Below are 17969 nucleotides of genomic sequence, written 5' to 3'. Positions count from 1 at the left end.
TTAAAACATAGGCATTTATAGCTTTAAATTTTCCCCTGCTTTCATTGCATCCTGTACATCTTGGCATTTAGTATATATATATATATATATATATATATATATATATATATATATATATATTAGTATATTTTTTTTGATTCATTTGAAAATATTATCTAATGTTCCTTGTGATTTCTTCCTTGACCCACAGGTTATTGCATTGTTTTATGTCATTTCTACATTTAAAAAAATTCCTTCCATTACTGTTTTCTAATTTCAGTCCACAGTGGTAAGGTAATATACTCATGATTTAATTTCTTTTAAATTTATTAAAATTCATTTTGTAGCATAATATATGGTCTGTCTTACAGAATGTTCCATGTACAAATAATGATTTAAAAAATAAGGAGGCTGATTCATGGTGGGATAGGGAGAGGGAGCATGGGAGGAATAGACAAACTTTAGATAGGGCAGAGGGGTTGGAGGGGAAGGGAGGGGGCATGGGGTAATTAATGATGGTGGAATGTGATGACCATTTCTATCCAAAGTACATGTATGAAGACACGAATTGGTGTGAATATACTATGTATAACAACCAGAGATATGAAATATTGTGCTCTATATATGTAATAAGAATTGTAATGCATTCTGCTGTCATATATAAATAAAAAATTACATAAAAATAAGCATTTAAAAAAATTCCCAGTTTTAATTTTGAATATGTTAAAAATTTTTAATTTTGAATATATACTTCATATTTTGATTTTTTTCCTGAATTTTTTTTCCTGAATATTAAGTATAATCTACATATACAAAAACTTTTGGGATCCTCAATAATGTTTAAGAATGTGAACAGGTACCAAGACCAAATGTTTGATGACTAGTGACCTAAAGGAATGGTGGGAAATGACTCTGGATAAAAATTTGACTCAGATTATGAAAGGTGATGTCGACCTTGTCTTTGAGTGTGGGCTTTCCTCTGCAATCAGCAACAGGTCAGTGGAGGTCTTAAAGCAAATGAGCATGTACAGTATCTGCTACATCTCTAGGAAATAGAGCAATGCCTTGCCCTTGGTAGCTCAACAAATATTTGTTGGATACTAGTTTGAAGTATTGATCAAAAAATTGAGAGACTAGAGGCAGACAACTGGTTTGTCTTTAGAATTTTAGGCAAGTGACACTTAAGATGACAGAAGGCCATTCTGAGAAATTATGTTTCAGTTTTATACTTCTAATTTATTTAATTTTTTTTTTATTTGTAGACAATACCTTTATTTGATTTATTTACTTTTTATAGTAGTGCTGAGGATTGAACCCAGTGCCTCACACATGCGAGGCAAGCGCTCTACTACTGAGCCACAATCCCAGTCTTATACTTCTAATTTCTGCTTTTATTATTAGAGCCAATATCAAATATTCCCTGGATTTTTTTTTTTTTGTAGAACATTCAAAGTAGTTTCAAAGTAGTTTTTTGAATGAGTAGAACCAATCCTTTTCCAGCTAAGCTTGTAGTTTGAATAAATAGAAAGGCAGTATAAAAACTAAGCACAAAGCAGCTTTTCAAGGGATTTACTGTAGTGATAATCACAGTAGCTCTTCTTTAGAATTGGGAATCCTGCTTGGAATTTCTATGTGTTTTGAAACATGTTCATTTAGAGCCATGTAATTTTGCATATATTGTGTGGGTATTATGAGATTACACAGTGGATCAATCAGGATTTCAACAGATAGCAGATGGCACACTCAATAGGATAAATTAGGAAGATTTTATTTATTTACATCTTTAAAATATATTTTATTTTTAAATGACATGTAGTACCTATGGGGTGCCTTGTGGGATTTTCATGTATCTATACACTGTGTAATGATCAGATAAGGGTAAGTTACATATCCATAATCTCAGACATTAATCATTTCTTTGTGTTAGAAGTATTCAAAATCATTTTTACTAGCTATGTTGATATGCAATCAATTGTTGTCAACCATAGTTTTCCTACTGTGCTACTGAGCCTTAGTAATTATTCCTTTTATCCTACTGCACTCATGCCTGTTACCCACCCTCTCTCCTCCTCCTCTCCCCACACCATTCCCAGGCTCTAGTAACCACTGGTCTACCCTCTACCTTTATAAGACCAACTTTTCAGCCTCCACATGTAAATGAGAGCACATGATATTTGTCTTTCTGTGTCTGACTTATTTCACTTCACATAATGACAGGAGGATTTTTATTTTTTTTTTTAAATATGGAAAGTATCTACAGAGGAGGGTAGGGAACCAAGGGAATGGAAGAGACTAGAAAAGCAAGCAAAGAAGCTAGTATGGGATGGAGGGTAAGGTGCAGGCTCTCCCTGACACAGAAGGTACCATTTGGGGCTGGAGATTGGCTCAAGCGGTAGCACGCTCGCCTGGCATGCGTAAGGCCCGGGTTTGATCCTCAGCACCACATACAAACAAAGATGTTGAGTCCGCCAAGAACTAAAAAATAAATATTAAAATTCTCTCTCTCTCTTCTTCGTCTTCTTCTTCTTTTTTTAAAGAAGGTACCATTTGTCTGAGCCTACAGGAAAGTGTTAAAAAGCAGATGTAGATAATTTTCCTATGTACACATATGAAAATACCTTAGTGAATCCCACCATCGTGTACATGGACAAGAATGGGGTCCTAATTAGAATAAGATATATTTCATGCTTGTATAATTTCATCAAAATGGATTCTACTATTATGTGTGACTAAAAAGAACTAATTAAAAAAAAAAGAAAACAGATATAGATATGGATACATTGGAGCCCAAAGGTGATGGGAAAATAAGGGCTGCACATCTGGTACTAGGTTGGAGCTCTTCATCTTGATTCTCACTTCACAGGGCCAGTTAGCTACAAAGGGAAACAACCTATCCTATCCTATAGCCAAAGAGGGAGTAGAGCAACATGTCGGGTCTACATAGCTAATGCTCATCTCCCTACACATCCAGCATCACTCAGGTAGCCTGTCCTCATTAGCAGAGATAATTTATTGCACCAAATAGAGGAGGATATGGTATAGTTGTATTGAAAATGACAGAACTATTTACTCAGCCCATAATTTTTAATAGCTTTATTGAATTATATGCACTAAATTTAATGTGTAAAATTTGATAATGTTGACACATGCAAACCATGAAACCATCATGACAAGATGGTGAACATAACTTCTTGTTACTCCTCTTCCTAAGGCAACTGTAGATTGGTTGGTTATCACTGTAGATGGGCTTGCATTTATAAGGTAGTATAAGTAGAATTATACAATATCAACTCCTTTTTTATGTGATTTTCTTTTACTCATTAAAATTACTTTGGGATTCTTTTATGTAAGACCTTAAAATATAAGATGAGCTCTCAGTTTAACATTAAAACCTTATGTTTTCTTTTTGTGGATATTTTTTCCCATTTCCTTCTGACGTTAACTGTGCTTTTACCAATAACTTCCTCTTCTTTTGTCTGATGAGAGGACATTTTTTCCCCTTCCTTGAGATAATGAGGCCTTCAGAACAAAACTTCATTCTTTTATTATCTTTATCTTTTCCGCTATAGTCTCAGGGATGAGGTATCTACCTGGGCTCTGTTCTTACTCCTTCATTTTTATTGCCCTTCTTTTCCTATCGTCTATCTTCTGTTTCTTCTGTACTTTCAACTTCTTTCCTCCATGACCCCCATTTTCCTAAGTCTGTAAGTGTTTCTCATGCTAAATTAAAATGCCAACAATAACTAGAACATCCATACGATAATTAAATTGAAGAATCACTGCTGTCTGTGCTTCATTCCTATTGCCTACTACCTTGTTCCTCTTTCCTTTCTCAGTGACATTTCTTTAAAATAAGGCCTAGAAAGGACAGAATACAGAATTTGTAGAACCCAATACTAAATAAACATTGCAAGGTCATTTGTTAAAAAGCGATTAAAAATTCAAGATGGCAGCTTTCAAGTATTAAACCAAGTATGGGGACTGCAGCCCTGTGTGTCCACACAGGTTGCACATCGCAAAGTTCACTACTCAAAGCTACATGTCTCATTTCTACTTACTGAACTCCCATTCATCTTCCAACCCATTGCAGTCTGCCTTTTAATTCCTCCTTAATGCCATGAAAGATCTCTATCTAGTTGAAGTCATTAGATATTTCATTTTGGCCTATTTACATCAACTTTATATTTCTATCTTCCTTTTATACATTGTGGGTGCTTAAAAGTTATTTATTGAATGGATTTGTGACCATTCTAGTATTCCTGCTTATTGAATTCTCCAGGTACTATCTTACCACTCTACTCCATACTTTGACCCTATGTGGTCCCTCTAGGCTTACATATAACCTTGTGACTTCAAAACCTATATGTACATTGTTGACCTCAAAATCTATGTCATTCTTCTTCTCAAATTTTAGGCTTCCATCTAGTCATCTATTTGTATCACAAATTGCTGCCTTTGAGGTATATTCAGTTGGCTGTCAAATTGATATCTCAACTCAGCATGTTTAAAATCAAACTCATTGCTGTCTCCTACTAGAAATTCTGTCATTATTTTTAATGGCACATTTAGGTACAAAATGCTAGGGACTTATTGAGGGAGAGATTATATTTTCTGTAAGGAGCTCAGGAAAGATACCAAGTTCAAAATAGAACTACAAAGGTGAGTAAAACTTTGAAAGATAAAATATGAGATGGTGTGTTAGTTATTTTTTTCTTTGCTGTGACCAAAATATCCAACAAGAATAATTCAGAGGAGGAAAAATTTTTTGTGTGCTCCTGGTTTCAAAGGTTTAGTCCAAGGTCAGCTGGCTCTGTCACTCTGGGCAAGAGATGAGGCAGAACATCATGGTGGAATGGTGTGGTGAAAGAAAGCTGCTCAGCTCATGGAAAGAGAGAGAAGTGGGGAGCCATCAATGGACTGAGTCATTGACTAGTTCTCATAATCTCTGAACATTCCTGCATTGTCTGTCATGAGCTTTGGAGAAGTCCAAAGGAACTGACAATAGCCCATGTGAGTGGCCCATCTTTGTTGCGGACCATCTGCCACAGACAAATCTTCAGATACTTGCAGTCCAGGTGTACATCTTGACTGCTACTTCAAGAGACTCTTTCCTAAGAACCACTCAGTCAAGCCATTCCTGAATCCCTGATCCATAGAAACTGTGAACTAATGAATGTTTGTTGTTCTATGTCAGTTAAGTTTTGGGGTAGTTTGTTATAAAGCGATAGATAACAGATGCAGTGGATTTTGTTTGTATACATTCTAACGTATTGAACTTTGAGGTATAACAATTTATTATTTATATAGACAAACATTAGAGAAGCAATCACAAAGGGAGCTCTGAAAATGAAATCACTGCTTACATTTTTTAATAGTTTGCCATTGCAATTCTTATTTAGAATTTTAAATATGAATCCCCTACATTTACAAATCCATTGTATGTGGTCTGGCCCTTACCTCTTCCTTCTGTATCTCCAATCAGGAGACATTTATTACTGGTTCCTCTCAACTTTTATCAATGTTTTGACATTTCTAAATTCCAGAACAATTAAAATGATTTCTTGAAGTAAAACTCCAGTTGCAAACCCTAAAGCAGCTCTTTAACATAAAGTTGTATCTCCTGCATATTTCAAGCATAGTGCAACATAAGTACACATGTGTATACACACACATACATATAGCTTTATGCATGCATGTATAATTATTATAAAGTGAACTGCATATTCAAAGTGTACACTTTGATAATTTTAAAACAAATTTTGAAATCATCACTATATTCAAGGTAATGAACATATCTTTTATGCCTGAAATTTCCCTGTGAGCCCTTTTATAATCTCTCCCTCTCTTTCCCACCCCCAACTATTTATCTAGACAGATTATAGAACACTTCCATTATTATCAAAAGTTCCACTAGAAAGTGCTTGTGTAATTCTTGGAAAGAATACCCCATTTTGTTTTGTTGTAGTTAATATACCAGTTGTTTACAAAGTCAAAGAGTACTGGAACCTTGTAGTACATGAAAACAATTCTATCTATTGATGGTCATAAATGAAATAGCTTTCGAGTTTTAGAGATCTTTCTGTTGGATCAGCTGAGATACATCAAGTTCATATCATTGCACACGGTGTGAAATGTCAATAGTGAAGCTTCCTCTTTCCCCAGAAAACTAGTTCCTGGCTGTAATTAGAGAAGTTAGCTTCACAAATTGAAAGGGAGATTTATATAGTCCCTAGTTGAAGGAGACAGAACATAAAACAAAATCTTGCTCCTTTCATTTAACTAGCAGATACAGATTTGATCTGAGAATCCTCTATCTGTATCCTCCGATCCTCTTTTGTCTGATTATTTAGATCAGGGTTTGGTAACTTCTCTGTAGATCCCTCAGAGATGAAAGGAATTAGGGAGAGTCTTATTCAGTCCAGTAAACCTTCACTTGGAGTCCTAAAGTGAGGAAAAAATGGGAAAGTCTTTTCCTAAAGAATGGCTCTAATCATTTGCTATTTGTCACAAAAATTTACAGTTAAAAATTAGATTTTGGACTTGGGTTAGAGTGCTTGCCTCACATGCACAAGGGCCTGGGTTCAATTCCGAGCACCACACACACCCACACAAAAAAAAAAAAAAAAAAAAAGAAAGAAAGAAGAAAAGAAGAATAGATGCATAGGTAACTCCACATCATGTACCACTACAAGAATGGAAGTTATACTCCATGTATGTATAATATGTCAAAATATATTCTACTGTCATGTATAACTATTAGAAGAAATGAAAAATGTACAGAACAAAGTAAAAATCATGATTATGCTTATTATACAAAACTTAGTATTTTAGTAACAACAGTATTTCACGCTTTCTTCTTTATAAAAATGAAAATATAGTACACATTTTAGTAAAACCTAAATGGTTACTCATGAACAGATTGTGCCATCAAGTATCTTCTTTAGCACAATTTAAAATACATAATGAGATTATTTACTCTCATTTTATGAATATTTAACTGTGTCAGCTGCTGTGTATAAAAAAGACATTTTCCTCTAAGCTTTGATCCTTTAATTTTTTTTTATAGTCCACATTTAGGGGTGGAGGGTGTGGAATAGAAGTAATACCTAGCAATGACAGGGACAAGATTTGTCAGTTTACAACAGAAGAAAAAATATCAAACCATATTTTTAGGTTCTGAAATATTCATTAGTAGTTTATACATTCATATTTTATGTCCTGAATTCTAAATGATGTTTACTAATTTGGAATGGTTGGAAACCTGATCTGGGGGAAAGAATGTGGCAGCTGTACAATGGCTGAGAGCAATACAAATGTAGATTTAGGATCAGAATCAAAGGATGCTGTCTAATTGAAATGTTGGAGAAAATTATGTCAGCAAAATGAAATTGGAATTAAACCAGAATGCCAGGTTTAATGCATTAGTAATTGAAATATTATAAAACCAAATTAAGCAAAAAACTTAAGATTTCATCAATTAACACAGGTAGCTAATATTTAATATAGTTTTAGGAACCCTGAGAATATGAAAAATATTTTTGGGCACATTCCATTAAAATAATTGTGTCTTATACAAAGGATAAAAACCTTGATTAGCTTGTAACAAAATATTATGGAAATGCTCACTACGTCACCAGGCTAGATTGATCTAAGCCTTCCTTTCCCTGGTGAGTTCAATGTTGTTCCTACCAGAAAAGCTGTGTGTCTACTTAGAACCACTGTGTTTCTTTCCTCTTATATTGGTTATTAAAATTATGCAATTTAATTAAATATTGCATAAGTCGATGAAATGTATTGGGAAGAAAAATGATTATTTCTGTGAAAAGTAGAATGTTTTGTAAAGACTTGATAAAGGTGAATCACGGTGGGCCAGGAAACTGTAAAAGATGAGGGAGAAATTCATCAAGGTTGTAGCTCAGTGGTAGAGCACTTGCCTAGCTTGTGTGAGGCACTGGGTTCGATCCTCAGCACCACATAAAAATAAATAAAGTTACTGTATCCATCTACAACTAAAAAAAAAATTAAAAAAATGAAATTCATCAGAGTATTGAAGGAATCTGTATTCATGTTGCCTCACATTTTTTTTCACCACTTTAAAGGTGCTAACATTTATTATCGTAGATTGTTTATTGAAGATGTAGTTTCTGCAGGGATGAGGAAAAAGAAAGGTCCTTAGTCTTTGTCAATAAAATGGGGAATACTTATACTTCACTAAGCTAAAATGCTCTTTCTCTGCTCCACCCAACTCTGTGTGTGTGTGTGTGTGTGTGTGTGTGTGTGTGTGTGTGTGTGTATATATAAAATATAATAACTTTCAACTTTTTCCAATTATAAACCAACACCTGGACTCAATTGTTCTATAAGGAGTGTGAGGTTATACTGTATTTTTTTTTTCCAGTGTTGGGGATCAAACCCAGGGGCTTGTGAATGCTAGGCAAGTGCTCTAACTCAAACCCCACTACAAATATTTATTTTTAAATATTTAAAAAAATTCAAGAAGGGATAAATCAAATCTGATCTCATTTTATAAATTTCCCTGACTGAAAATGTTAGACCCTTGAAATCTTCGGTAATATATAAAAGAAACTCATGATTCTAATAAAAGTTTTTTTTTTTTAAGTATATAGCCTGTAAAATAAAGTTGTAACTTTTGAAATTCTCTGTAGGTTTCTTATCACAAAAATGAAACAAACTGTTCTGCTTTGATTTAAATTATTGAATGTTTTGACTTGGAGTAAAAGAATAGAGTAGAAGTTTGATTATTTAGATGAGGGATTGGCAAGCTTTTTTTTTTTTTTTTGTAAAGGGTCAGATAGTAAATATTTTCAGTTTTTTTGGATTATATGGTTACTAATCAAATGTGCTCTTATAACTAAAGCAGCCACAGATAGTCTATAAATAAATTCACATGGTCGTGTTCCAATAAAATTTGTGGGAAATAAAATTGGAACTTCATATCATTTTTACATGTCATGTAATAGCATTACATCTTGGTTTTCTTAGCCATAGTTCTGTGAAAAAAAATATGGCAGACTGGATTTGGCCCATAGACCTTTATTGCCTGCTGTTGATCTAGACCTCATCCCTAGCTAACTGGTGTTACCTTTCTTATGAGCTTATAATCAGGTTGCTTTTATTATCACAGAAGCACACTGTTTTCACATTTACTTACACATGTTTTGTATCTATTTATCTATCGGAACATCTATTTTGTCTCCTAATCCAAAGCCACTTTATTTTCTCTGTCTTCCATCATAACTTTCGCAGTTTTACTAGACCTCAGATGTTTCCTCTCTTCCAAATTCTTTTAAGTACCTTTGAGTTCTTTCACATGATTTGTGTGAATTAGTTCTTTGTCATTTCAGATATGTGAGCTTTGATTCTTTTTTTTGGTTACAACTTCTTGGAACAGAAGTTATTTGTTATGTTGCCTCCATTCCTCTCAGCAGAGCAATAGACACTTAGCAAAATAAATATTTAAAAGATTGGCATATTTTTATGACAAAACAAATATATTGTTATTCTTTTATTAAGTTTTGAAGCATTTTTATTTGGGTCTTTGGTCTCAATATTTGTGTCCCCCCCCTCCACTGTGTCCACTGTGTCTTCTTTTAATCTTTCCTATTCATAATCATGCTCAAATCTCCTCTTTATGAAAAAGCAATGCCAACAAAATCTTTTATTGACATTGATACTTATCCATTCCTTACTGAGTTAATATTAATTTTTTTCCTTGAGACAATATTTCTTTGAACATTTAAAAAGAGAGAGAAACACATGAGATGAGCCTCATTTTCTGTCTGGGGACACTTTCCTGCTGTGAAACATGGAAGTATAGCCCAAACACAGCAGTCTCACTGGGCTAAGAAGGCGGGGATCAGAGTTTGAGCATGCTGTTGCAGCTGGAACTTTCAGAGTAGGCACAGAGAAGGGGAAGGGAGGCACAGAAATCTTCTGGGAACTCACTGTGCACCCTTAGCCAAAAGGTGACCTTTACACACAGGACAAAACTCCATGAGACCAAAACTCAATTGTGTGCAGCACAGGTGAGAGCTAAATGTGATTCAGAGATTGCACTTGCTGGGAGATGAGCAAGTTCTGGATCAGCTAGAATAGGAATTCCACATTTGGCACCTTAGTCTTCTGTTCAGATCCCCAAAAGGCCACCCTTGAGAGTGAGGGTGATGCCCTAAGTCCAAGTTCAAAACAAACAGACTTTTCCCTACAAAAAATCTAAAACTGTTTGTGATGGAACCAAAAGGATTTGCCAGTAACTTAACTGTTAGAAAAGTTCAACACATGTTAAAGATGACACAGTGCAGAATTCCTACAAGGTATTGCCCACAATGTTTACCATGCAATCCAATAGTACTAGCCATCTGAAGAAGCAGAACAATGAGACCTATAATCAAGAAAAATGAAGTTAGCAGAAACAAAACCCAAGATGACTTAGATGTTAACATCCCAGGGAAAACCTATGTTTCTTTTTCTCATTTTAAAATTAATATTTAATTCATCCTTCAAGGTTCTCTTCCAGTGATAGATTTTTTCCCCTTGAATTCTTCCAACTTGAGATAATTTATTGACGTCTCACTAGCTTATGCCTCTCATGATACCTAATTATATTATTGTTATGTTGTATTATATTAACTATATAGTAGTTGCCCGCATATGTCCTTTATTTTCCCAGGATTTGTATTTTTATACCTTTTTAGCCACCAAAATTGTATACTAAGCATGTAATAATTATTTTGAATATATGAATGAAAGATGTTTGTTCTAGATTTTCCTATTGTTTAAAACTATTTATACTCTGAATTTTAGTTTTTATTGATTTGTACAGGCATGCATGATTGAAAAAATCCCCTCCCTGCTTTTTCCCAGTGCTGGAGATTGATCCTAGTGCCTTAAACATGCTAAGCTTGCATTCATCTGCTGAGTTATACACTCAGACCTGGAAAATCATTCTTTTTTTTTTTAATATTTTATTTTTTAGTTGTGGATAGACAAATACCTTTATTTTTGCTTATTTATTTTTATGAGGTGCTGAGGATCGAACTCAGGGCCTCGCATGTGTGAGGCAAACGCTCTATCACTGAGCCACAACCCTAGCCCTGAAAAACCATTCTTATTGTTAGTTTGGATCAAAAATTTTCACAGTGGTTCCCATAAATTAGTAGACTGAAGAGGTCAATCTTCTATCACATTCTCAATGGAAATTGAATGAAATGATGAAAAAAATTGCTTATTATTTTTACTCCAGATATTAAATATAAACTGTCTTGTGTCTATTTTCTTCATTAGACCATAGCTCCATAAAGATGGAGAATTTGTTTTCTATCTCCCTTTTTAAATTTGTGGTGCTGGTGATTGATCCGAGGGTCTGAGAATGCCTGGAAAATCCGTACCACTGAGCTGCACCACCAACCCTTTTTAGTTTTATTTTGAAACAGGGTTTTGTCAAGTTGTCCCAGCCTTCCCTGGAATTTGTGATCCTCTTGCATAAGTCTCCCAAGTCATTGGGATAGGCATGAGCCACTGTGCCTGGCTCTCTGGTATTTTGAACAATTCCCAAATACGTAGGTGCTCTGTAAGTATTTTTTAAATGTCTGACATTGACTGGTATATGGTTACACTGTGATAAATATATTTTACCATTTCGTAGTAATTTTCGTAGTGCTCTGTAAGTATTTTTTAAATGTCTGACATTGACTGGTATATGGTTACACTGTGATAAATATATTTTACCATTTCGTAGTAATTTAGAAACCATTTTTCGTGCTTCAGAAAAGCCTTCAGCATTTTAAAATAATTTTTCTCAGAAATTATTCTGTAACATAGGCATAAATATATAACTAAATAATATAACTAAAATAATATCACAATATATCAATACATATATAAGTCTATAAAATACATAAAGTAATATATAAATGAAATATATAAATATAAAAATGATATTAAATGATATAATATATATAATATAACTAAAGTCTATATTTTAACAAAAACTAAGGTAAGTAATCTGTTTTTTTTTGTGTTTGTTAGTTTCTTTAAGATGTGGTTAGCTGCTATATAAATCATACTGGTATATTTATATGATTCTTTTGATAACAACTCACCAGTTTTTAAAAAAGTCAATTAGCCAGATGCCATGTTACACCTGTAATTCCAGTGGCTTAGGAGGCTGAGGCAGAAGGATCACAAGTTCAAGGCCAAATGTATCAATTTAGAAAGAGACTGCCCCCCCCCCAAAAAAAATAAAGTCAATTGGTGGGGACTTGTCTACTATTTAGAAGATGACTATAGAAGACTTGTGGTTAATAAAATGTTGTGTTTTTTTAAAGTTTATTTATTTATTTTTTAAATCTAGCAGATTCTTTCTTTTTGAGAGAGAGAGAATTTTTAATATTTATTTTCTTGTTATCAGTGGACACAACATCTTTGTTTGCCTGTGGTGTTGAGGATCGAACCCGGGCCTCACGCATGCCAGGCGAGCGCGCTACCGCTTGAGCCACATCCCCAGCCTTTAATAAAATGTATAATGTCATCATATTTTATAGCTATAACAGATCCTAGAGATCATCTAATTATCAGAGGTGATTAAAAAATAAGCTCCAGAAAGTTAAATGCGGTCATTCAGTGTTAGAATATATTGATACTCTGTAATAACAACTTTTTAAAACAAATATATAAAGAAGAATGTAAATAGTAAGAACTTGCATTTTAAAGTATAACTTATCAATATCAAAACATCTGTTTGGAGGCAAATTTTAGCAGAGTAAATAGCTGAAAACAGCTCTAAAGTATTTTAGTTTTGATATATATTTTTTTAACTTCACATAGAGGGAAAACTGTTTCCTAACCTCCCCCTCTTTCCCTTTCTACCCCCCAAAGAGAAAACCTAGCAGTGCTCAAAGAGATAAATCCAGCCTTTGTTCCACCAGATTCTTTCAATCTGGCACTGGTACCACCACTGCTTGGTCTGATTATAATTAATCCACTGCCACAACATGACAAATTTTTTGGTCCAAATTGAATGACAAAGTCTTTTCAAACGGGAAAAGCATTTGTCAGCTGTCATTGTTGTGGTCCCAACATGTATCATGTCAGGACAGCCAAACAAAGACGGGATGATTCAGAGTGCTGACCAAGGACACCGGACCTTATGAACTCTGGTGGGTTTTCTGGAAGGCTCGTTAATGGTGATAGAAAAAAGAAATCAGCACATAAATCCCATGTTATATTGGATCCTTTTTATAAATTTATCTACTTGATAAAATGTATCTATCAAGTGGGGTTTGTCATGAAAAGGAATTACAATTTATGGCATCCCTGTTAATGACACATTTCTCTTTTCTTTAAAATTCTCATCTTTCCCCTTCTTTTTATTTTTTTTGGAGTAATATAATTGTATATTATGATGTTTCTCCAGTTTAAAAATGCTGTTTAGTAAAAACTTTAGTACTTAAACAGTTCTTGCATTCTCTGGGGCTCTCATTCCTGAAGAAAAGCCTTGGATTCACTTGAATGCTTTGTTTGTTATTTCTCATCATTTCTTTTATGGTATATGTTGTCCTCTTTTATTTTGGGGATTAGTTTTGCATGATGTTGTTTCTGCACTAGACAGACTACTATGAATGAAAATGTACTTTAGGGATGGGTAACCTACACGGCCGGCCTTGGTCCTTCTGTGTACAATGAGCCCATACTTCTGAAGAGGTATACTGAGTCCTACAATAAGCACTTCTCTCAACTATATTTTTGGTGACTCACGTAAGGTTTTGTTTTTGGCTATTGTATATTTTTTATATTTGTCTTTTTTTTCTGATTTTTTTTTGCTAGTTTCCTGATTTTTTTCTTTTTTTTTGCTTTAAAAATTAGTGAGAAATAAAAGCACAGCATATTTTCCTTATTAGTAAAGCATGTCATGATCCAATAGGTTTATGTTTTAATTTATCCTTGAAAAGAACTGAGTTTATGGTCTTTATTTCATACCCCAGCTGTTTGGGAATTGCTAACCCCTTAGGGAGTTTTGTGAGTTATATAATTGGCATGAATTATTTGAGTTTAAGGAAGAACAATGGCTGCTATAATGTTAGGTAGTGCAGGACGGATCTTCGTTCTTGGAGGATTCAGGGTTGCAGAGATCTGTGAGACTCTAGTGCTTTTGTAATTGAGGAGAATTGTAAATTGATTTCTCTTTTTTTGCAGTGTTAGAGTAAAAAAAAAAAAATACATATTCTTGAGCACCTTGCCTCATTACTGTCTGACCAAGACATGCTGTGGGGAGAGATTACATAAATAAAAGATGAAATAAGGAATTGAACAGGCTTAGGACTTGTTAAGCTAATAATATTTAGAATTTAAATACATTCAGACCTCCTCCTTCACCTCTTTTTCTATCTTTTAAACACAGTGCAAGAAGGTACAAACATAGTATTTCTTGCCAAACAGTTTTGTTCTTTCACAGTTGAAGAAAGGGAAATAACTTTCTTTATGCTTCCTTGTTGCTCTGGGATTTCCTTTCTTGGTCCCTCAAGATGAGTCTTGAAACTTAGCTCCTTTGTCTTTGAATTACCAGATTCTAGAATATAAACAAGCATCCAAAAGCACAGTAGAGTAGCTGTGTGTGGTAGTGCATTCCTGCAAATTCCCCTAGACTTGGGAGACTGAAGCAGGAGGATCAAAATTTCGAGGCCAGCCTCATCAAGTTAGTGAGGCCCTAAGCTACTTAGCAAGACCCTGTCTTGAAATAAAAATTAATAAATAAAAAGGGCTGGGGATGTAGCTCAGTGGTACAGTACCCCTCGGGATTACCTAGTACCAAAACCAAAAACCAAAAAACAAATTTAGAGTGTGCTTCTCCTATTTCCACCTACATGTGAGGCCACCTATAATGATCAGATATATAGTCTACAGAATATTGCATGGCCTTCAAAGTATGCATTTTGAATTAGGTTCATTTTTAGACATAATTTCTAATGCTATAATGGAAGAATAAGGACAATAGGGCTGGGGATGTGGCTCAAGCGGTAACTGGATTGCCTGGCATGCACGTGGCGCTGGGTTTGATCCTCAGCACCACATAAAAATAAAATAAAAATGTGTCCACCGAAAACTGAAAAATAAATATTAAAAAATTATTTTTCTTTCTCTCTTAAAAAAAAGAATAAGGATAATAGTGGGAATTGATCATATATATTTCTATTGCCTCTGTAAGGTTAAGGTGCCTACCCAATGGCTATTTAAACTCTCTAAGAGCTCATTTTCATTAATAATAGAAAAATTACATGTAGGATTAGAGAAATTGTGTTCCAAAAAAACAAAACAAAACAAAACAAAACTAAACATCTCTTTTTGAGAATTTAATCATTTCCCTGGTGCAGTTAGTTTCAGATACTTTCCTATGTAATCTCATTTGCTTTTCACCACAACTCTGGGATTTGGCATCTTTAACTCTATTTAATACATAAGGTTAATTGAGACTCAGGTTATGTGACTTGCCTCATGTCACATAAATAACCAGGAGCAGCTTCTGAGCTTGGATCAAGGTCTATTTACTCCTGGTCTTTTGTTTTTCCTTCTTTCCTATACTCCTTTTGGCTCCAGGAACTACATTGTAGAATTAGTTTACCTGGTTACAATAAATCTACAAAATGAATTATCTTGTGCTGTTTTCTGTTCCAGCCATATTCAGTTAGCAGTTACTCTTTTATAGGAGGAAGAGTGATAATATAATTTCTTATTATTTTTAGAATATTTTTTATTTGTTATAATTAGCTATACATGACAATAGAATCCATTTTGACACATCATACATAAATGGAGTATAACTTCTCATTCGTCTGGTTGTACATGATGTAGAGTTACACAGGTCATATAATCATAAATGCACATAGAATAATAATGTCTGATTCATTCTACTATCATTCCTTCCCCCCAAGCCTCCTCCCCTCCTTTCGCTCCCCTCTGTCTAGTCCAAAATACCTCTATTCTCCCCTCTACCCTTATAGTGAATTAGCATCCGCATGTCAGAGAAAACATTCAGCCTTTGGTTCTTTGGGATTGGCTTATTTTGCTTAGCATAATATTCTCTAGTTCCATCTAGTTACTGGCAAATGCCATAATTTCATTCTTCTTTAAGGCTGAGTAATATTTCATTGTGTATATATACCACAGTTTCTTTATCCATTCATCTGTTGAAGGGTACCTAGGTTGGTTCTGTAGTTTAGCTATTGTGAATTAAACTGTTATAAACATTGATGTGACTGCATTACTGTAGTATGCTGAATAGTTTATTCTTCAAAGTAGAATGTTCTTGAGTGTGAAAGGGATTGCTATTAATTATGTTGGGAAATCAGACTTATACTAGAATTATCCCATGCAAATTAGGATGTATGTAGGCATTAATTATTATTTTAAAAGCTAGAGACGGTAGAGTTTTGTAGTTAGGAGTAGCAGCTATGAAGACCGACCTAAGTTCAAACCCTGATTCTACTCGTTTCTAGTCATATAAATTTTGTTAAAATGCCTCAGCACCGTGCCTCAGTTTCCTCAGACATAAAGGAGGAATATTATTAGTACCTACCTTGTAGCATTATTGTGGATTTTAGATGAGGTACCACATGTATGCCATTTGAAAAGACAAAATGCTTGATAAATATTATCTATCATTATACAGAGAAAAAGTGACTTCTGGGAAAAAAAAAGAAAGAAAATGACTTCTGTTGGGTTTTGAGTGTCATTCAAAGAATTGTCTAAAGATAAATACAGCTTCCTTTCTACAATTAGAATTCCTTAGAATTAAAGTATTATTTTTCTCAGGGAATTATATATTAAGTTCTCAGTACACATTTATTAAATGAATCAATGAATAAGCTATCCCAGAGGAATAAAATGTGCTATCATCAATTGACATAAGGATAATTGGATAATTTGTATTTCCAGGAAACCTAAGAATAGAGGTTGATTAAGGAAATATATATTTTTTTAAAATTTTGTGGAACCCTGGGACATTCTACTACTGAGATACACCCCCAGTCCTTCCTTCTTCCCTCCCTCCTTCCTTCCCTCCCTCCTTCCTTCCTTCCTTCCTTCCTTCCTTCCTTCCTTTCTTCCTTTCTCTCCCTCTTTCCCTCCCTTCCTTATTTCCTTCCTTCTTTCTTGACGAGTTCTCCTTGATTTACCCAGTTGTTCCTGAAACTTGCAATGCCTTAACCTCCTAAATCCCCGGGATTACAGTCATGTGCTACCATGCCCAGTTAGTTAGAAAAACTTTGATAATGGCAGTTGGTGGATGGGTATTTGGGTAGAATAAAATTCAGCACATGGAACTTATGTAAGGCAGGCCCCAATGTGGTGTGAGAACTCTAGACAGCTATGGACCAGTGAAGTTTTTTTCTAGATTCCAAGTGTAAGGAAGGAGTGAAAATGGAAGAGGCCATTAGACAAAATGTTTTTTTGCACAAAGATTTTATTGGCATTTTATGCTATAAAAAGGAAATAGCTTTGATAGGGGAGGAAATTCTGATGGTTGATGTTAGACTACCTTTATTAATCTGGGGTGAGTCCCTTGGATAAGTAGCTTCCTTGTTAAATTAGGAAAGATAATTTACTTTATAGAGTTGTTGAAAATATTAGAATGAAGTCTGTGTGTATACAGGTATATTTGCATGTATATAATGTCCTGCTCAATAAATGGTAGCTTTTATAACTATTAAGGATCATAATAATGACCTGACTCAGAATTTTGAAATCAAGGGTTTGAAAGCTCCTTTTGAATATAAACTGCTTTACAAAGATATAGGCTTGCTCTGAATGCTGACCTTGTCCTGGTTACCAACTCTGGACCTTGAGTGTGCTGCTACTAGGAAATAGTAATGTTCCATGTTCACAATCAGAGCTGCAAAGGTTCAGAATTGAGGCTGTGACTGATGTGTGTGCTCAGAGGGTACTGGGGTTAAACTTAAAAGCATAATTGTCCTTTT

At 34.4% G+C, this 17969-nt stretch overlaps 1 protein-coding gene across 3 annotated transcripts in view; it reads left to right on the top strand.

Moving 5' to 3' along the window:
- The window catches only part of Ank2 (ankyrin 2), a 636862-nt gene that overhangs the window by 128253 nt on the left and 490640 nt on the right, over window positions 1-17969 (top strand). The window lies entirely within an intron of this gene.

This window comes from Ictidomys tridecemlineatus, chromosome 9, assembly GCF_052094955.1.
Source record: "Ictidomys tridecemlineatus isolate mIctTri1 chromosome 9, mIctTri1.hap1, whole genome shotgun sequence".
NCBI classification, from domain to species: domain Eukaryota; kingdom Metazoa; phylum Chordata; class Mammalia; order Rodentia; family Sciuridae; genus Ictidomys; species Ictidomys tridecemlineatus.
The sequence above is the reverse complement of the archived record's forward strand: the minus strand, read 5'-3'. Positions and strand labels throughout refer to the sequence as shown.